Genomic DNA, 22,897 nt, shown 5'->3' with positions numbered 1-22,897 from the left:
AGGCTAGCAATAGAGATGGGAGAAAATTTGCACCCAAATATAGAGCCTTCAATATTTTGCAAAATCAAATTGAAGATGTTATGACAAATGTGGAAACTAATCTATGGATTGACAACTCTGAAGGAAGGATAGGAAGACCCTTTTGAAGTAAGGAATGATGAAGAAGAAGAAAATGGGAAAGATGAAGAAGGAGAGAAAGAGAAGGAAGAGGAAATAGAGGAGAAAACACATGGTGAAGAGTCAATAGCTGAAGAGCATCAGAATGAATAGAGTGTCCAAGACACCCAACTACCACCACCAAGTCCTCCACATACAACACCTATAGAAATAGTAATAGTTAAGGATGTTCCTAACACCACAAGTCAGAACATCAATCCTTTAACTGTAGAGGATCTCAAGAAGATTTTTCACCAAACTACATTGCAATCACAACTGTGTACAAATCTAGTGTTGTTGAGTGTGGATGAACTAAAAAAGGTTGTAGTAGAAATCACAAGGGAGAAGGTGAACACACAAGAACCAACTTCACAACCTCCCATAGCTACAACAAATTAACCTAAAGAGTAGGAAGCACAAGACATAATTGCTAAGGTTGATTCTACCACAAAAGTGACAAACACTGCCAAGAAGCCAACAAAGGAACAAATAGGGCAAGACATTCCTACAACACACACTCAAGGTAAGTGCCAAATAACACAGAATTACCGTCTGAGTTTGTGCCTTCAAAAACTTAGATGCAAACAATTTTTTGAGCCAACATAAAATGAATATTGAAGGATCTTGAAGATAAGATCAAATCTTTTGCATTACCTATATAATCAGCACGCAGCCAATAAGAAAAATGGAGAAGACATGCAACCAATAGGAAAAGTGAAAGAAATGAGCAAAAAATGAAGATTTAATATTGATCATGGATTCATACCTAACCCTAAGTCTTTGAAATATTTAAAAGGAGGACAAAGCCCCATCATGCAAGAGAGAGGATATGTGAGAAAGAAGTGTATGGGTGAATTATAGCAAAGTGCATAAGGGTAAAAAGACTTAGTGAAGAATAGAGCAGCATTGCAAAACCCAGTTGATCAAGAATAGAGTGTGAGAACCTCGAAGAGTGACATATTAGATCAAGCAAGGATCAGAGCATATAGAATAGAACAAGGATCTAAATTAGCAATTGAGGATTGCAAGTCATCAGGTCAAGACATTCTTCTATACATTCTAACCATTGTATTTTGAGAATGGAAATCCTATGTTGATAGGTTGACTTAGCAATGATATTGGTTTACTAGCCACATTGTAGATCCTTAATAGGATTGTAAATCCTTTAGCAAGGTAGCATTCCAAGTGAATGTTTGTAAATCCTTTAACCAGGTCACTTTTAATAGGGTGTAAAGTCTTTAATAGGATAGGCCTTTCATAGGGTAGAACATTGGAAGTGGTCAAACTCGTAATCTTGAATAGTTACACATTGCTATAGTGATATTTTTAGGGTGTCATCCCCATGCTAGTTTTACCTTCTCATTTTGGAGGGTTTCTAGGTTACCAAATTTGTGTGTTATCTATTTTCATGCATGCCCTTTACTTGCATGTTAATTAGATGAATTAGATGCATGTGGATGATATCAGTTAAAATGATTTGAAAAGGTTAAAGTTAGTTACTTCTAATTCACACCCCCCCTACCCTTCTTAGAAGTAAATCTTCCCACTTGTTAATTCCAACATAGTAATCTCTCGTGAATAATTTTTTAGGCATGTTGCTAAGAAATAAATTGTTAGAATAGCTTTAAAACCTCCAAAAAAGTTCTAACTAATTGCATCATTAAAATTGGAATTAAAGTTTTAATTTGAAAACATAAATATTTGGTTAAATTCAAGAAGCTTATAATTACAGTATTGGATTGACAATGAAAAAACAATAAACTAAAATGTAAATATATAAGAGAACTTTGGAGAAAATCTATCCCCCTCAATAATATATATGCTTTAGTTATTTGTTTAGGTGTTGCCATATTTTAATGCTTAGCATCAATGTGTCAACTCAATAAAAATTGCCCTTGAATGGATATATCAACACTTGGGTTTGCAATCTTTTGCATAGAAAATGTGATAAAAGATTTGACATGAGTTGATAGTAGTGAAAGCATAACCATACATCTAAAATGGAGAGATATAAAGTGGATGGTACTAGAAGATTCCCAAAGAGGTTTATAGAGGACCATGCATTCAAATTTGAGCTAACATGATGAAGTAAAAAATTTCCACCAAAAAGACTTGACGTGGACAACATTCCTCTTTTAGGATAATGTGAAGCAATCCTATCTTAGGGTGAAATTAGATAGTGCTACATGTTTTGGTTGTAGTTCATTCTTCTATGTGTTAAGAATTATCAGATTCCACTTCAAATAATGAGATGGCTTTGACATAATTAAAATAGTAACAACTCAGAATAACATATATAAATATTTATTTTGATTTATGCTCTTATGGTTGAGTATTAATTGAGTTGCACTCCTATCAGGATTTCAAGAAGGATGCCATTATTTATCTATATTTATAGTGAGGAAGGCATTGCCTCATAACAAGAGTGACTTAGCAAACATGATGAAAATCCACCTATTTTTAGATTCTTTGTACCAAAGATGTGTCTATGTGGGTGTTGTTAGCTTCGAAGGGAATGAGGAGGACATAAGAAGAGCCAACAAGATAAAAATGGATATTTTAAATGTTACTATTATTATCATTTTGTGTTCATTAATCATCTTATACATAAAATCATTATGAGCTTCTCCATCTTCCTCATTTTATCATTGGAAAATAAAAGATGCTTCATGCAAAAAAGAAAAAATAACAACAAATAACTTCTTTCCACAAATACTTTAATTTATTCATGTAACATTTCCACCTAACATTGTGGTTTCTAAACTTGTTCAAGTCATTTTTGTGGAAAACCACCCCTCCCATTTCCTAATAAAAGAAAACCCCTTCCAACTTACTTGTCAACAAAAAATATAACTCCCTTACTTTTTTAGGTCATCTTTTTATCTCGATGCTATAAAAAAAGCAATGGATTCTTTGCTAAGCTTTTAAATGTAGATCATGTTCAAGTCCTCCCTAAAAAAGAAAATACCATGATGTTGTGATTTATCTATGCTCCCTAATAGTTATCTCTCTTTCCAACTTAGACTCTAAAGTAGGACATATGAAGAGAGATGACATAGGAGCATCCTGGGCTTCCTAGCTATCTTGATCATCTTTGTGAATCGTGTCAATTATTGTTGAGTTGCAGTTGTTGCCGAGTTGCAGTATTGGCTGAGCACACTAATTTCCAATTGCAATAGTGACCAAGTTTCCTATGATGGCTGAGTTCCTTCTTTTCTTGAGTCCTATGGTTGCTAAGTCCATTCAAGTGCTAAGTGAACTCACTGATTTTTTGATGCCTAGTTCCTTCTTTGATTGAGTTTTCTTGTGATTGGTTTATAGTGAGAGCTTACTTCATTTAATTTGAGTTATGAATTAATGTAAGGATCTTACATTGGGATGCATGTAGACCATTATGAGGCCATAATTCTCTATTGTAAAGGGCTAGGATCTTCTGTAAGCCATTTTGCCAAGTAGAAGTTAAGCTGTCAAGTTTAGGTTAAGGAGAAAGAAGTGAAAAGTGGATCAAGTAGAAGAATCATAGAAGGTAGCAAGTGAGATTTTGGATATTCTAATTACAGTTATATCATGTTGAATGTATTTTTATGTATTTATGATCTTGTACTAGCCATAACCTGAAAGACCTCATAGCTAGGCATGTTTGTGGATAATCTAATGAATCAATAAAGATATTGCTATTTTTCTCTCTCCTTCGTGTTGTTCTCATTGTATTTTCTTCCCTTATGCTCATTCAACAAGGTGTTTGGATAGTTAGGTGTGCCTCTTTCCCTAAGTTTCCATCCATCCTTGCATTAAGAACTTGTGAGATGAAAAATTGACCAACAAGAAAATAAATAAGACTAAGGGCCCTATGGTTTTTATGGTCAAGAAAGCCCAAGAGGGCTGCCAAGCATTTTTAATGCCAAGTTGTTCCCTACTATTAAGAGATCCCAACTGTTTAATAAACCACTTATAAAAAATGATGTTCTAATAGATATCTTTATAAGGATGATTGATTGAAAGAAGGTAAAAATATTGAGGATGGTTTATTTGAGACATTTTATTTTTTCATGAAGGTAATAGACTTTTTAATGAAGGAATGCACCTGATATATATTCTGAGATATAGGGTGTTCTTGAGAATCCAGTTACAGGAATGGATGACTTCTTTAAAACATCTCACGATATTAATAATATTGTGACCAAGGATGATAATATGATGCAGATGAGGGACTTCAAACTGAACAAATACAAAAGATTTTACAAAATAACTAGTTGTATCCTAGGGATGCTTTCCTAAACACCTCATCTTTAGACCCTATTAGGATCTAGGATCTTGTCACCATTTCCCAATCCCATTCAATATTTATTTAAAATAAACATTAATCTTTGCATTTGATTCCATATCAAGATATTTCTTAAAATTAAAAAATCCAAGCATGCACCATCATATTAAGTCCTCAAGGCCAAAGACCAAACCTTGTCTCTATATGGGAATGAGAACAAAATATTTCATATTTGAGTCATTTCCATACAAAAAAGTGCCTATAAAAGCCTGAAACCATACCTTTAGAATACATACAACATAAACTCCCATTGATTATACCAAGACATGACACCAAAACATCAAACCCTCCTTGATTTGGCTTCTCTTTGAGCCTATAATCTTGCAACATGCATAATAGTTACATATATCTTTTGTGAACTAAAAAAGAATCAAAATTTCTCTTTGAGGGATGATGGAAGACATAAAAATATAGACATTATTACCATTTTTTATGAGTTTCAAATTGTGGAAGGTTGAGATTTTTAATTTGGTATGCTAATTGGAAACCCTAGGTAAGTTAGGAGGAGTTCACACAAAACATATTGTATCTTATTCAAATCATAGTAAAATTGAGTGAAGACATATGAAAATGAAAGTAAAGACAAATTTATATCCTCTCTAGACATGTGCATGGATTTTCCTTATCCAAATAGGCCTTATAAATTGTGTTTTAGAGTACGACTGCGAGAATGATACAAAAAGAGATATTGTTTAAGTTTCAAAAAACAAATTTCCTTCATTTCAAATTCACAAAATGCAACCTTTTCATGAAAATAAGTAGTTTTACATTAATCTACACTTAAAAAATTCCCTTACTAATTCCCATTCATATCATAAATTTTTTACATAACCCAAGGCCCATATGACCTAAGAAATAATTTTTAGTGCTTAATAGCCACAAGGAATATGCCATTCCAAGTTCGGTGAACTTATTTCCTAGCCTATTTCCTCCCTTGAGAAACCCAATGATGTTTTGATTTCATTTTCAACCAACCTTTGACTAGCATAAGGGATGAGGTATATTTTTAGAAAAAAACTTATCTAAGCAAGATAATCATTCTTTTTGCATGAAGATCCTATTTTGATTAATCTATATGATGACATGGATGATATTATTGTTAACAATGATGAGTCAAATATTGTTTCATTCCGTATTATCTTGATGATATGCATGAGGAAATTGTGGCTTTCTTACTTTCTTTCTTTCTTGATTGAAATTGTGACTTACAATTGCTTTTATTTTGTTGGAAATATTCTAAGAATATGCTAGGTTACTGAGAGGGGAGGGTTGAATCAGTAACCTTAAATTTTTTATCAAATTTACATCTTAATTGCAATAATCCAATTACCATTTAATCCATTAAATCAGATCTAATTGCATGCATGAGGAGACAATGTATCTGTAAAACTTTAGAGAGGAGGAGACACATCTTAAGGAAGGTAGATGGCAATATGTTCAAGATTCTTGTACATGTCTTTAAAGTATTTTAGATGTGGAGCTCAATAAAATAGTACCACATTGTGCATGGTTCTCGTAGACCCAGTTGCATAGTGTCCTTCATGTGATCGAGCATCCAAGAAAAAGAAATCCCATCTCAAGGTGGTGAAAATCTTATGCCATATTCTTCTTGTGATCTCAAATATTGAAGCACAAGTGAAACTGATATGCACCAAATAGCTGGCAAGCCCACACAATGTTAACAAAGCCAAAATAGTGTGTTATGCAATGCTTTTGTAGTAAAACATCAAGTGGTATTGGTACTACGATCATCCAACCATATCAAGAGATGTGTAACCATATTCTCAAAACCAAGCACATCAAGTATAGTAAAGCTATTTTATCCAATTAATAACAGTACCATTAAGTGATTAATACATTTTTACAAATGATAGGTAGAGTTATTAATATGAATAAATACTTGATAAAAACAAAAGAATGTGATTACTATGAATTATACAATGTCAATCAACATAGGAATACATACCTTGATAGGTTCCAAGATTCACACAGTGATGTATATAAGAAGCATCAATGAACATTTATTAGGAATCAATAAAGAATTAGAAAAGTCAAGGGATTCCCCCCAACTTAACTTCATACTGCAACGACATAAGTAAAGTAAACCAAAGAAATGGGATAACCCATGAAAATACCTCTCATCACCAATCAACCAAAGATTTTAAAATTCAATGGATACCCCCTAGCTTAATTTCACATTACAAAATTATTAAGTTATTAGGACAATCCAAGGATTCACGAAATAGAATGATAGTACAAAGAATCAATATTGACAAATAGATATTAATAATTTGATTTTTTTGAAAATGAATAACCATCCATTTGCAACATATTTTATTTCTCCATTAATGCACATAGTCCCTCATGATTGTGGTTGATCAATTATTGGTTCCAAATCAACAAGTATGTGACGAATAAACAATTTAACCGTAGGCCTCCAAAGATCAATATGCATAAGTACACAAGTAATAAAATATAGATCTTGGAGAATCCAACAGCACATTTGTGGAATGAGGAAAGCATATGGTTTAATAGTACTTAGTGAATGATTAATATTAACACACATGCTTATGAGTCCAATAGTTAAAATTGGTGCAATTTGAAGTATGGGCTCATTTGTGGGTATTTGGGATTCACTAATTAGAAAAGAAGAACATAGTTGATTATAATTCAATAAATTATTTTTTCACCAAATTCAATTATTCCAAAATCATGTCCCTTATATGCGTCCATACATTCCAACATTGATTTACCAATTTCAAGCACATGATTCAATGGAAAAGGGATCCTTGAAAGTTCAATATTAGATGCAATTTAAACCACTTGATTATGAAAACATTTAGGAAGCATTATAGTTTCCATTGGTAGATATGGTGGAGTGCAATGTGAATGGGACAATGACAAGATTTTTTAAGGATATAAGAGGGATATAGAGGTTGCTGTGAGCATGCATGATTATATTTATTGTGCATATTGGGTAGATAATTGTATTTTGAAGAAATATTTTATCTTTGCAATGTAATAGAGTAATCCGTTCCTTGATCTTCTTGATTTTGAGTTTGAAATTATTTATCGGTTACAAGAAATACTTATCCACCTTCACCCTTATTATGGTGAGACTTACAAGTAGGTTGTACCTCATTCACCATGTCCTCATGGTTGTTGGAGCTTTTGCACTTGTCATCCTTCCTATAACAAATAGAATAATAAATGGTCAAACTTTTATTCTCAAAATAAAATTGTTCTAAAAATTCATCAACTATTTGCTCTTGTTCAGATGCAAAAATAACATTTAGACATAGCTATGACAATGGAAGATCAAAATTTCTTAAGTTGCATTCATTATTCAGAGAAGGTATAAAAACATCAGCTCTGGTTGGTGCAATTTCCCCACCAGTTTCTTCTTTTTTTGAAAAAAATTGAAAGCAGGGGTTTGGGGGTGGCAGTCCCTAGTGGGATCAAAGGGCAATGCCCCTTGCAGGGTCCTAGGGTAGCAACCCTATCGCCAAACACATTTTGCCTCTTGTGTTTCCTTCAAATTTTGTATTTTTGTAACAATATTCACCCAAAATTGATGTACTTGAATAACATAGAAAATGCATCATTTTAAAAAAAATTCTTCAAAATATCCTTTTCTTTACCAATAATTCACAACAACTAATGATAATGTAAAATTGAATCTAATTTCTAAGACCTACTTGCAAACTCTAAAACAATGCATCTATATGATTTACGCAACACAAATTAAAATTAATTACTTAAGAAAGGCTAGCAATTTATGCAACACAAACTAAAATCAATTAATTAAGTAAGGCTAGCAATTGCAAAAGATTTCATCCTAACACATTGTTCCTAACTCAACTCATAAAGCTAACATGCCTTTGACACCTTTCCTTTTAAACAACGCCAAAATGATATGCCAATACGGGGGCAAATGAATTTGAAATATTTAATATTTTAAAATAAGTTTTAGCTTGGTCTAATCATTTCAATCCCGGGATGTAATCTTGTGAAAGGTGTTTGGGAAATATGCCATCAAGGGATGCTAGTTGTGAGATGAGGGATTATGAATGCAACTACAATAGATGAAAGTAAATCTATGAAAAACCAAATAAATCCGAGTGACAGAAACTATCACTTCCTGGCGACAGGAACATCAAAAATTGAAATAAACATCAAGCTATAAAAATAATTAAAAGGAACAATTTATGAAAGACTAATTAAGAAATAAAACTATTAAATAATACATTATAGAAACACACTAAATAAAAATACCATTATGCTTTTCCAAAGAGTGGACCCTTACTCCTTGACTCGCACAATGAATAAAGAACAAATAAACCTTATGTTATTTCAATCATGAGAAAATGATGTTTTTACTCATCATAGAATAACATAGTTTGGATCTGTGTGCAGTAGTTTCCTCTATGGAAAAATGTGTATATATATGTCCTCCCCACTATATCTTATACTGCTTATATATACACAACCTTAACAATTTAGTAACACCTTTGATATGCACTCCATAGAAAGAATGACTATTACATAACAAATCTATAACATAAATCTATGACTTGCAAAGAATAGGCAATCTATTGTTATTGCCCCAACAAAATTCTATTTTCTTTATCTATATTCATTAAATCATGATTCTAAAATGGGTTGGTTATAACAAAAGACAATTATAGAGAGAATTGAGTTGATGTGTTTTTTGTCCACGTGATACTTGGTAATGAATCTCAACTATAATATCTTTTCTTTACTTCCTTACACCCATTACATACAAAATGCTTCAGCAATAATAGTGGCTAATTTTGGGCCAAGTTTATTTCCATCTTCTAGCATGTAACTCACCTTCATGTCCTTTACACATATATGTATTATGTATGAGGTCTACATCAAATATTGATGAAAACAAAATGTGTCTCTATTTTGTGAAGACACATTAGCCAAAACAAAGTAAAGTTTGTGGTCTTCCTCTTTATAACCATCACTTAAGTAATATCACCATAGAGGTAAGTGTTATACATTTACAAATTGATGGAGCTTTGTATTAGTGAAATTGTAACAAGAAGATGCTTAGTAGGTGACATGAGGACTGACAGCTCACAATCAACATGTTAGATAAATACAATCACATCTATTTATTCAAAAAATTTATCTCATAACTAGATTAAATATCGCTCATATATATCATATCATATGCAACATAGAAGGAGAAAATGGAATATTAAAATGGATATGGAAATGAGTGGGAAGGCTTATATGAAGGCTAAAATATGACATAATTTGGGATATAAATAGCTCTCATCAACTCTAACCATCTTTGAGATCCCTTTGCAACTCCATGTTTGATATATTCGCCTTTGAATTCTTGATGAAGAGTAATAGCCTCAATTGCAATGAATAATAATAAACTAGCCCTTGCTTTCACCATGAAATTTCTCTAGCTTAGATTGGGATGTCCACAAGTACCTTCTCCTTGCTCCTCTCATACCATGTTATGTACAAATAAGGGATTTAATGCCATTTTATAGGATATTTCATGAAATTACTCCACAAGGGCTGACTGCACAAGTGAAATTTTACTGGAGGAGTTAAATACTTTCGAGCCCTTAATCAATGGAAACCCCAAAATAGGTCGACCTAGTCTAGAAGGTTCATCTTAAGGGTCTTCATGTCTAGGTTCCAGACTAGTAAGGGTAATAGATATAATTTGTGTGTTATACTATCATCCAAAGATCCCATTTGGGATTTTGAGATCCTATGAAGAGAGGATACTCATAGATTAGGTCTTAATATAGCGAATGTGTGAAGAAGGAGGGAAATTGAGGAAGATTTGTTAGGTCCTACCTCATTTTTACCTAGAAAACATAGGAGAAACAAAGTGAAGTGTGTACTTAAGGGTTGAGTATGAAATGAAAACACACCAAAGAGGCGCTAAAAGGTCTTAAATTGAAGTAAACCCAATTTAAGATGACACATACAAATCAAGAGGATTTTTAACAATGTCATACAAAGAAAACCCCTAGTCAAGTGGACTAGTAGTGAAGATATCCCACTTTTTGAAAGTGGCGATATAAAAAATATTTCTAGTATTGTATAATGATAAACCATATTCTCTACAAATTTTTTTAAGAACATGCTAGAACATGGAATAAAAAAATGGGTAGAAAAAAGAGGGAAAGAGAGCAAACAAGAAGATTTTCCTTAGAAAAAGAAACACTACCATTCATCATTGCCTTGCTCTTGGGAACTTCATTAACAAGGTTTGGAACACCCATGGTGGAGAAGAATTTTGTTTCTTCATTGATTTCAAAGCATTTAAAATCATTCCTAGAGATAAAATTTTGAGTAGGATAGAGGAACTTAGGTCACCTAATGAGTATTATATAACCCAATACTTGATAAATGTTAGGAAATGGTTAGAGCTAAAATTAGAACTAATGAAAGAGGGCACGTTTGAATATTTTTCTAGAAACATTGGACTCAAACACTGGTGCTCTCTAACCCCCCACATTTTTTTGGTTTGTATGTAGTGCCTCTCCCATTTATTTCTACATGGCATCTTATTGGATGTGGCTCTAACTTCATATGTTTGAATTTTTTGATCATGTTGGGTACATGTGACGTTTGTACCTTTAGGGTGATTTAATTTATGTTGTTTCACAAGAAAATCGTTTATGCCCTTATGCTTTTTTTTAAGAACCATTGTGTTATTGGTGGTTTTATACCCGATTTGTGATGGTAGACCTTCTAAGGCCTTTATGATTATCCATTTGATGTGCTCAATTGGTTGCACTATGTGATGCATTTGATTACTATACATTAATTTCAGTTGTATCATTGGTGATTTAAATGTCAAATCATGTTATTACTATTTTGATCATATATGTATGATGATTATCATTGATTCCTAATTCTTTTGTGCCTCACATGCTGTTAGTTATGTTTATGAAAATTTGCATGGATATATGCACATATTTGTAGAAATAATAATTTGATGTTTTTATATTTATTTGAGATGCTTAATGCAAATGTAATGGTAATTTAAAAGATATAAAGATAATCTCTACGTTCAAACAAATCTTATGCATTATACCCATTGTGTTGTGCAAAGTAAGAAAAAATATGTACTTAATATACTTAAGTTCCAAGATTACGAAGAGGGGGTTGAATTAGTAATCTATTAGATTCAAAACTGACACCATCTTATCAACAAAGGTCAACCAAAAAAGATCATAACCATTTAACCAGTCACCACATGCATGCAATGTAAACTTGTCAAACAATAAGTAAGATAACTAATAAAATCATTTGCTCAAGTATTGCAAAAACAACAATATTCTTCATGTGGAAACCTTTGGTTAGGGAATTAGTACCTGCATATACCTTCATTCTTCTAAAATTTGCTCTATTAAAGCCTTAGTCCTTTTAGGAGCTTACACTAATGCCATGTTTGGAGAAAACTGTGTTACAATTCATCTGATTAAGGGATTTTCCTCTACCCCTATTAGGAGCTTTACCCTATTAGTAGTAACCTCCTTGGAGGATTTTTAACTCAAGCTAATGGAAAGCTCAGTTAAGGGAATGAGTCTTCAGACCTATTAGGGTCCTGCTCACCCTATTAAGAGTGGCTTGGTTAAAGGATTTAATTTGGCAAGGAAAGTGATTTGGGTATAGAAATTCTCAATTACTTATATAGATGCAATTTATCTCAATGTCTACTTCTAATTGTAGGAATTCAACTACTACCTTGATTGCACATACCATCAATGATCATCATACTCACAACCACAATACTCTGTCACACAAATACACTTCTTAATCTCTAGGGAAGCCACCCCCTTAACCAAAATGTTATACACTTGAATTCACCTAAGGACCACCAAAATGTATTACCAAATCCTAATATATCCTTTACGAGATCTACATGATCACCTATTTGAACTGGACATTGATTCAATAAAGAAATCTAGCATTTTGCACCTTTTCTAATGAACATGCACAAATCCAAGAAATTTGATCACAATGATCGATGTATGATCAATTCATTATAACGTATTTATGCCACATCATTTTCACATCATCACTTAACTTTACATCACAAAAGATCTACCCAATTCATCCCAAAAACTACCAGTTGAAGATCAAACATAAGAGTTTCTCAGTATTCTTTTATTTCCTCCTAAATGTACTTCCATTGATCCAAAACATGTCTTCTAGTCAGCCAAATCATGTACTACTATAATTTAGTGATCTCAAAATTGATTATAGAACATAAATCTTGAATTAGAATATCTAGATCATCAAATATTTGATACACCAATGAAACCATTCACTATTTATCACTAACTATTCAACTTTGTTACATTTTCACAGTTAAATATTTCATAAATTTCTCCATACTTATGTCAAGTACATAAAATAATACATACACCATCTTGAGACATCTCTAAGTTTCCCATCCTAATTGTGCAGTTCAATTCCACACATAGATTAACTACACACTAGATTTCTACTCTACAAATACTAGAACAATGTTCCTCATAAACTATCAACCAACGACCTTCAAGTTGAGATCAATGGAAACACAATATTTGATCAATTAACCATCAAATGAGTACTAAATCATCTCTTCAATACAATATACATCAATTATGTCAACAAAGTCATAGTCACTCATTCATGAGATCTACATAATGTATCATGCTCATTCATAATTTCCTATCATGCCTGTTTATGTGTTTAAGCTATTTATATTGTGAGTAGCTACAATTGATATTTGTGTGTTTTAGTGAATAGGTTATCAGAAACATTTTGCCTAAGTTGCATAATTTGAGGGTGTCTATATCATCAATAGTGATATAGGAAAAAGTAACTTTGGCCTTTCAATAGTGAGCCAATAAAATTCTTGTATGGATGATGTACACATGATTATAATGTTATCCCTTTAACACATTCATAAACTTGAGCTTTATAACAAATATTGTGATAGACTAGTTGCATATTTATGTCTTAGAGCTTTCGTAGTTGTCGCAAAAGAAGTTTAATATTATTATTATTATTTTTGATTGGTAAAAGTTCTAAGCCAAATAGTTTTGTTAATTTAAATTTATAGTTGAGTTTATAAAATTTAAATTAAATATTGATTTTTATGTTTGGGAAAATAAAATTATTTACCAACGAATTTGTCATATATGGGTTCTAATTGTTTGCAATTGATTTAATTGATTTTTGGGTAAAGTCAATAGTTCACCTAAAATATTTATTGATTTTGAGTATTTTTAGCCTATCCCATGTTCTAACAAGATGTGTGGTGGATTTATTTGAATCATGTGCTCTTGGAGAAGTGGCCAATTGAGATATCTGGTGTTTGTGCCTTTAGTTTTTCCTTTACTTGGTTCTAACCTAGACTGTGTTGGGATTTGACACCTCCTCCTTTCTTTTCTTGTATTGTTGTGGCTTTTGTATTATGTAAAGACACCTTTGATGCTTGAGAAGAGCTCCAATGTGACATGTGGATGTAGGTGCTGAGATTGCATTCAAGCATGTAGTTGAGCTATGCTCCTACGATGATGTTCAAGTGACTTGTGCTCTTGGGTTAAAACCAATGAGATACCATGTTCTTATGGATTTTGACTTGAGAGTCTATTCTTTTTTTTCCTTTTTCTTGTGAATGATTATGTTGCTTCTCGTCCTTGATGTAGAGAATGTTGATGATGTATCTTGTGTATTTTTTAAATTAGATCAATTAGAAAATCCTTGGGTTATGCTATCCTTGTGTAGGCCAAGTAGAGAATCTTGGGGTTATGCTATCCTCATGTAGATTGAGTGGACAAAGTTCATTATTTTTGTCTTTAGTATGGTTAAGTAGATGAAGAGCTTTGTGTATGTCCTTGTGTAGATCAAGTGGACAAGATTCTTGTTTGGTCTTTGTCTTGTGATGTTTAGTCATAAAAATAGGTGTGTTGTGAAGGCTTGAGGAGTAGTTCCTTACATATACCCCTAAATGTGGACTCAATCTGATTTAAGGATTAGGGTGATACATAAAATGTAACATTTGAATATAAGCTTCATATTCTTCCTTTCTTATACTTAAAGTTATATTTTATGTAATATTCTCATGATTTCTGAGAGTGGTTTCAGCTTCATAGGAGTTAAGATAAAGACTCTAGATTTTAAGGGTTTTAAGGAAACTTTAGACTTAGTCAAATTTGAATTTTTCAATGAATTTTCTCCACCATAGATCTTGCGTGGTGATTTGGTTGTATCTTTCCTTTCTTGTTGAGGATTAATCTTATGCACGATCATTTGTGGATTATTGTTTGTGCTATTGCTTATGCTTATGGTTAATTGGTAATCAACATGTATGTTTAACCACTCAAGAAACATTTACTTTGAGATTAAAATGAATGTCAATGAGATGGGTTTTGAGTATGGACTAGTTTTCTCTTTGTATAGTTGTGGGTTCTTGTTGGCTTAGCCTCTTGTGACTTGTTGAGAAACAAAATCCTTGTTGGGAAACCTTGTGAAAACTTGTTCTTTATTTCAAGACGATCATGATCTCTTCTCTTTCATGTTGTATCTTGCTTATGTTCATGGTTATGACATGAAAATTGTTACATGATGTTTATTCCATGTTTCAAAAAAAAACCTATTAATTGCGTATTTAAGTCTTTGTTCCAAGGTCTCCTTGGTGGAGAATTATATTTTGAACATATAAACTTAAAGATTTCTTAAACAAAGTTGTTGGAGGAGTGGTGTAGGATCACGCCTCCTAGAATATAGAGTTAGTAATTAGAAGAAAATGTAATAATAATGATGATTGTTCCATCCATTTATTCAATATAAGCCAACTTATAAGGCCTTGGAACCTTTAGGTGCAATTATGAACTAGGGGTCCACCATAGTCAAAGGGATTTTTTTAATGATTTTCACAAGTATTTATGCTCATAGGGTAGTGGTAGGTGTTTTGGATTTCTGTTTGATTGCAAGGAAGCAACATGGTCCAAAAAGTGCAAATATTGTAAAATTATTTGTCAATGGTGCATAATGCAACTTTGACAACTTTTAGCAAAACATGTCAACTACCTTCCCAAGTGGCCATTGTATTCAAATATTAGTTATAACCATTGAGAAGGATTCAAATAGCCCTCTAGAGGATGAGGGATTCATATTTGGAAGTTTGTGTGAAGGTTGGAGCAATTGAAGTGAACAAAGTATCAAGTTATTGTGTAAACTTGTTGTTTCAGTGACTTGTACAAACTGCATAGATTGGGAAATTTAATACTACATGCATGGTGAGTAGGGTGTCTTATCTATCTACTGCAATTGATTTCATATCTTGAAGTGATTGGATATGGTATATTTTGCAATTTTTGTCTTGGGTGGTCTAAAACCCTCTCAAATATAAGGGTTTCACACAAAAATGACCCTATCTTGACTTTCCATTGGAGGATTTCAATGACCATTGGTGAAAAGAAAGTAGGGTCATGTTTCTCTTAGTTTCCAAAGACTTGGTCCTATTCAAGATGGTTTTCTATTTTTAGTGCTCATTCCTAGACCCAAAATCTCAATTTGTGGGGTTCCAATCCGATAATAGAAATGATGTTCTTATCCATGAGGAAATATGCCTAAAGTTTTGGTTTGACCAGGGTACCCTTACATTAGGTAGTTTCTTCACAAAAGTGGTCTAATTAGCCCTATTAGGCCTAGGTGGCTATAGAGGGAATAATGGTTTATTGAAGATTTAGGAATTTGATCCTTTATAGCATGTTGGAAGGATTGAATGGGTATTTGAAAAGTCACTTAGTTCCCTAGGTTATGTGGATAATATCTAAGTTGTTGTCCAAAAACCTTTTAGGTCAACCTAATTGCTTTAGGTTTGTCCACTAGCCTCTTTGGTGATAGATACTTTGTAGCTATTGAGGAACCCAACCAAGGCTTGAATCATTGTTCTTCTATTCTAAGTGATTAGATTGAAGGGTTGATAAGTGTTGGGTAGATTTTCCATAATGGACCTAATTCAAGGAACCTTTCCCCAAAGTATGAAATCAATCCAATTTGATCAATTCTCAAGAGAGTTAGGAAGGTTGTGAGATGTATCTTGAACACATGAGGACTTGCCCAATGTTCCAAGGAAGTGGATGAGTATAGTGAAAGGATTTGTAGGTGATTTTTTTTGGAAGAAACTTGTGTAGAGGTCCTAACCATTATTTTTGTAGTGCCCTCTGCATCAAGTAGAGACTTGGTTGATCGGTGAAGTGGTGAAGTTTCTTTATATGAAGACACAATCAAAATACTTTAGATTTATTTCACTAAGAGGTTGGAATGCAAGTAAACACCAACACGAGAATATATTCATGATTTTTTCTTTAAAATGGAAGCAACAAACTAATTTTATTTTTGATGTAAGCTTGCTTGAGATAGTGAAAAAATGCAAAGTGGCTAGAGAGATTTATTTTTACTTCAAAATATGTGGAGAAAGTTGAGTTATGGAATAGAAAATTAACTTAGCTCTTTTTGGTGGGTTGCTTGTGTCAATATTCCTATAAGGTTGTGAGGTTTCAAAGATTAAAATATGAAGTTGTAAGTGTAGGCAAGTAGAAACAATCCAAAAAAATTTAATCATCACCTATGTTGAATTAAAAAATTGAAATCATATGAGATTCTTTTGGCTAAGATGGGAATGAAGCATCAATAATAATTCATTTGCTATGTTGGTGAAAGAGGGCTGAGAACATAGATGAGCCTTTTGGCCCAAATTGCTTCTTGAGTGGGAACTAAACCAAAGAAAAAGACTTGGAAGAAACATAACAAGCAGTAGATGAATAAGTTGGACATTAGTTTGGATGTTTGCCTTAACAATAATGAAGAGAAAAAAAAGTCTCAAGTTACAAAGATTTAAACAAAATGTAAGATGTAATTGAAACAAAATGTTACTTCCTCTTAATACTAAGAGTATGCAGATATTTGAATTTTCTTAGCCTAAAATCATTGTGAAGGTGGGCAGTTTGAATGAATCATTTAAGGTGGCAAGGCTTCATGAAACACAAATTCCATGATCAATATTCACAATATAAGAGTTGACATCGAAAGGAACTTAAAAATGCATTGATAGTTGTGTTCCTTGGTCCCTTAGGCTGCTCATCCTTGTCAACATCAATAATATTCTTTCATTTGATGTTTGAAAATGCTTTGACAAATATAAATTGTTATTTTTATAGTAGAGCATGTTTATCAAATCCATTATCAAAACAAGGAAAGACTTCTATTTACTATGAATGTGAGGTAATGAAATTAAGCATTGAAGCTGTCCTAGATCGTGGAAGTAAACTTAGATTCCATGCATTTAAATTTTTTTTACTGACTATAAGATGAAATTGAAGTTATTAAAAAAATGAAAATTTTGAAAATATTAAAATTTCATTAATTTGTTCTTTTAGAATTTTGATTGCATATGTTTCTAATATCGAAATCCTCTCTGGATTCAATTCAGATAAAATGATTTCTTTGATTTCTTCTCAATTCTTGGAAATAAATCTTGCTGGACTTCAGTTCAGGGTATACTTTAAGAAACCCCTCCTTTAGAAAAGGTGTAAAAAATTGGCGAAAGGTGTAAAACACCTGACCAAAAAATTTATTTTTTGTGGCAAAAAAAATAGTTTACAAAGAAAAAATAATAATCTCCATTGGCAAATCATTCATAGTCTCTCAAACAATGTGTAAAATCTGGGCGAATTGTGTTATTTTAAAACCACAAAAAAATTATACATTGGCGAACAAAAAATAATAATCACATTAAAATTTTAAGTTTTTGGGCGAGTCAATTCATTGTATTCAAGGTTAAAAAAAACATATGCGAAGTCGATGGCATTGGAGGTTCGCAAAGGGTTTCATCAGTTTGAACTTTTATGTTACAAAGTTGCGAAAAGGAAATCGCATCATCGAAAGTTTCGTTCAGGTAGTTACTCTATTGGTTGCGAGACCGTGAAATGTTAATTCAAGCATTTTTCACATGTTTCCAGCGGTTAAAGGGCAAGGACTTCCGCCAGTCGCGAAAAGGGAGATCGCAAGGTCGGAGGTTTTATGCAGGCAGTTAGTCTATTGGTTGCGAGACCGCGAAATGTTAATTTAGGTAGTTTTCTCATGTTCGCAGTGGTGAAAGGGGAAATATATATCATCCTGCGAAGTCGCGAAAGGTTAAGATGAAGCAGTGCTCGCCACTTTGCACCGGTTAGAAGGAAATGGGTTTTCACAACTGCGACAACGCGATGTGAAACGTGTTAAGTTCTGAAGCTACGACAGAAGGGGAATCTCATTAGAAGAGGATATAAGGCTAATCGCAAGGTCGCAAGGATAAAGCGAATATTTGATTTAACTGTTGCAATAGCCTGAGAAAAGAAAAAGAAGGGTTTCGCAGTTTCGCGAAAAGATTTCAAGGTTAAGTTGAACCGATTGCGACAGAGTGTAGAACGAAGGGTTTCACAACTCATAAGATTGTACAATTGTTAATGATAATGTATTTTTGAAGCTTGAAATTTTGAAAGTACAAAAGATCAGGTTTTCAAATCTATTATCTGATTCTGGACAGCTGATGAGTTGATCGATAATAAAGGTAGTAGTTACTACTGGTAGTGATCGATAATAGATATCCATGCACATGCAAGATTTCAAACTTTAAAGCCATTAAAATTTAACAATTTAACGCTATGGCCCATCAGGAAGTTGCAGAAAACTAGAATTCTCAGGTATCTACAGCTAACAGAGAAAAAAGATTCAAGAATTTGCAGTAACATCAGAATGGCACAAGCAAAATCATCAGTAAAGAAGGGCACTGGAGAGGGCAGCAAGGTTTCATTGTCTGCCAAATTTGCAGAAGAATGGTTGAAGATTCTCCCTAAATCTTCCAATGCTCAAAGTGCTAATGTCCACACATTTAGAGACGCTTACAGCTTCTGTAGAGATGCTCAAGTACCGTACACCAATGGAACTGAATTGTTCTTGTACTTTTACAAGAATAGGGTGCAGAAGGTTCCCGTCTCAAATCCATGGATGAGGAACCTGGGAAAGTTGATAATGTCGGAGGTATACGTGGATGTTGACCTTATCAAGGCACTGGTAAATGCATATAATCCAACCACTCGGTCCTTTCATAGAAAGGATATGAGCGTTCTCTGTATGTTAAGTAAGGATGCTTTTGTTGAAGCATTTGATTTGCAGGGTCCCATGTCAGTTCCTATTAACCTGGAAAAATTGGTAGCAGCATTTGAGAAACAGAGAGATTTCTATACAACACATGCAATGTTGCGACATATCCCAAGGGAAAATCAAAACAAGATGAAAGGAGAATTCCCGAAAATGGTTACTGATTTTATACCCTTGTCATATTTGTGTGCATACTTTCAAAAAATAGTTTTCGGATTGAACAAACTATTGGGAGTAGATGGATCCATGGATGCCTCCCCAGCATTCTATGTGATAGCTCTAGACATTCAGGGGGTATGATTTTGGAACATTCATTGCTGATAGTATTCATCAGCAGATGGTGACAGCTCAGCAAGGTGATCTTGACAATTTCAAATTTCTACATTACTTGGTGCTTATGCATCTCATCCTCTTCTACAACGTGGGCCATGTGGATTCTAGTTTCATTGAAGGTTTGGACAATTTCGGAGAGGCATTGCCTGTTCAAAGATGGACAAGATTATGGAAGAGGTTCTACTCTTTTTCTAATTCCCTCTCTTTTATAATGATTTTGTTGCAACTATTCATAGGATGTTAGGTTCAAAATTGGAAAGATTACCTAGGTTAATCAGGAAGATTGTTAGACCAACTTTTTGTTTTGATGATGAGGGACCAATTGATCATGATTGGGGCAGTGGCTTTTTGTTAGCAAACTGTACATTGATTAGAATTTTTGGTTGTTCCCAACCCCCTCATTTCTTGCCAAGATATGTACCAGAGAGGGTGGGTGTAGTGGAAATTTTCTGGCAGTTGTTATCCATGAATAGAGAATATCTAGGGCCAACCATTAAAAAGGGGTCTTTTGTGTGTAGAAATTTCAAAGTAGGGGATTTTGAAATTGTTAAAGAGGCCATTGAGGAAGTTGATGCCTTCCTAAGAGAGTTAAATTTCCCCATTGCCCCCAGTAGGGTTTATGACCCATATAACATTGTTACAAGTGCTCTTAAACAAATAAGGGGTTATAATGTTGTCATTGGAAGGAAAATTTGGGAAGAGGATGTCATTAGGGATGTATTGTATGAAGATGTATGTGCTGATAGGATGCGGAAGTGGAGAGAAATCCTCTCAGTAGAGGAAGAAATGAAGAAAGTAGATCCTAATTTCCAGGGCTTCTATTCTGATTTACCCTATTTTAAACAAATTGATAAGTGTATTGAGGAGTTTGATAACATTATGGCTCAAGTTCCTCTAAATGCTAGAGATAGGGTAAACCCTTCTTCTCTAGAGGCAGATGTTGTATTGGAAATTAGTGACGAAGAAGATCAGCCTGGCCCTTCAAACTGGGATAAAGGGGGCAAGAAGAAACAAAAATTGATTGAGGTTCCAGAAAAGGCTAGAGAGAAAGCCTTACAAGTGCTTCCAAAAGGAACTAGGTATTTTGATGATGCCAAAAAAAAGTTCTTAATTGATCAAGCTACTGAAGAGGAGATGAGACCCAGTAGTTTAGAACTGCAGTCCATGATGCTGGATGACAGAATTATACAGGCTCAAGAATTCATGAAGGATGATGATTTTATCAAGAGTGAAGAATTCAAAAGTTTTTTGTATAAACTCAAAAAGAATGAACTTTCTTTGCATGTAAAACTTGGAGACACAGATGAAAAAGTGACTAAAATGGTGCAGAAGCTCCAAGCCTATGATCCTAACAGTGAAAGCCTCACTGTAGAGGAGGCTAGGGAATTGGTACAAAGGAGTGGTATGATAGTTTTCCCAGGATGGGATATTAGTTCATCATTTCTGCTTGATCAAATGAGTAGACAAGAAAAATCAATCTCTTATGAGGAGATTAATCCATTTGGTGAATTGTAGGGGGCAGGATTTAATATAGATACTAAGACAATGGCTATTTGGAGTGTAGCTCCAGAATCACAGAAGCCTACCCTGATGGAAATTAAAGAGACACCAGAAGGTAATGCAATTTTTTGGAATGCACATTCAACTTCTTTAGATCAAATTTATAACCTCCAAAACACTGCTGCTATGCTAGGCAAGAACAAGATTGATATTCTTCAAGAACAACTGGTGCGGACATATGAAAAGTACCTTGATGCCAGGAAGAAGTATGAAGAGGAAATGAGAAAAACATATGTTCTGCAACACGCTTTGGAGGAATCAAAAAAGGAGAATGAAGATTTGAAAAGAGAAGAAAGGTCACTAAGAGTAAGGGAGGTACAAGACTAGAATATTCAAACTGACCAGATAGCAGAAGAACCACATCCAGTAACCCATATGGATGTGGATGAGTTTGAGATTAGCAATGATGCAAAGATCAGGACAATGAAACAACTTTTGATTCATAGAAGCACTGCTTTAAAGAGAGCCTTTGTAAATGTACATAGTATGTACATTACTCTGCAGAGTAATGAATACCAATGCTCTGAGGCTTTATCACTATTATCTCCATTGTATGCCCAGTGGGGGCCATACATTCAATTCTTTGATAGGTTAGTTCCTTTACTCACACAGAAAAAGGAACTACCTAAGGAGATCATTGTTCCTATAAGGAAAATGATACATCAAGTTAAAGAATTGAATTCATTCTTCATTGGTAAGATCGAAGCAGTAAGGGGAAAATTGAAAAGCATAGCATTGGGTACCCCAGATTTCATTCCAACAATTTTGAACAATGAAGGGTATGCCAAATCTTGGCAAGAGTGGTCTGAATCTTTTGATCTAATATTAGACCATCCAAGATTTATAGCATTTTCAAGAGGTGAATCAAGTGATCAAGTTGTATATGATATGATTGATATGACATACAAAATTGAAGCAGATATGAACAAAATTAGTGGAGAGGGTAAAGCCATCACAGATGCAAAATGGACTAAAAACATCAGTGAATTAGAGGTAGTTAGAAATACAGCATGGCCTGTTGTAGATACAGATATTGCCATCTGGGAGGTTATAGCAGATATCAAAGCAATCCCTTCAGTAGAAGATGATTAGCACAAAAGATGGTGGCCCCGGGGAATCAATTGGAGGACAAGTGTTGTAGAAGAATATCAAAGAGAAGCTGTTCATCATAACAGATTACCTTACCTTTGCGGTACATCTGCTGTGGGTAATGCTGCAGTTAGAACTGGAAGACAAGCTTAATGATCACTTGCCACTTGTCACATTTTGTAATTGTTTCCCCTTTTTCTGTTAAAATATGTCACAAAAGGTTTC

At 33.6% G+C, this 22,897-nt stretch overlaps 1 pseudogene; it reads right to left on the bottom strand.

Annotated features, from left to right (window-relative positions):
• The window catches only part of LOC149528143 (mechanosensitive ion channel protein 6-like), a 45,920-nt pseudogene that overhangs the window by 10,334 nt on the left and 12,689 nt on the right, over positions 1 to 22,897 (bottom strand).

This window comes from Cupressus sempervirens, chromosome 11 (assembly GCF_028749045.1).
Source record: "Cupressus sempervirens isolate cs-2001-9-10 chromosome 11, ASM2874904v1, whole genome shotgun sequence".
NCBI classification, from domain to species: domain Eukaryota; kingdom Viridiplantae; phylum Streptophyta; class Pinopsida; order Cupressales; family Cupressaceae; genus Cupressus; species Cupressus sempervirens.
The sequence above is the reverse complement of the archived record's forward strand: the minus strand, read 5'-3'. Positions and strand labels throughout refer to the sequence as shown.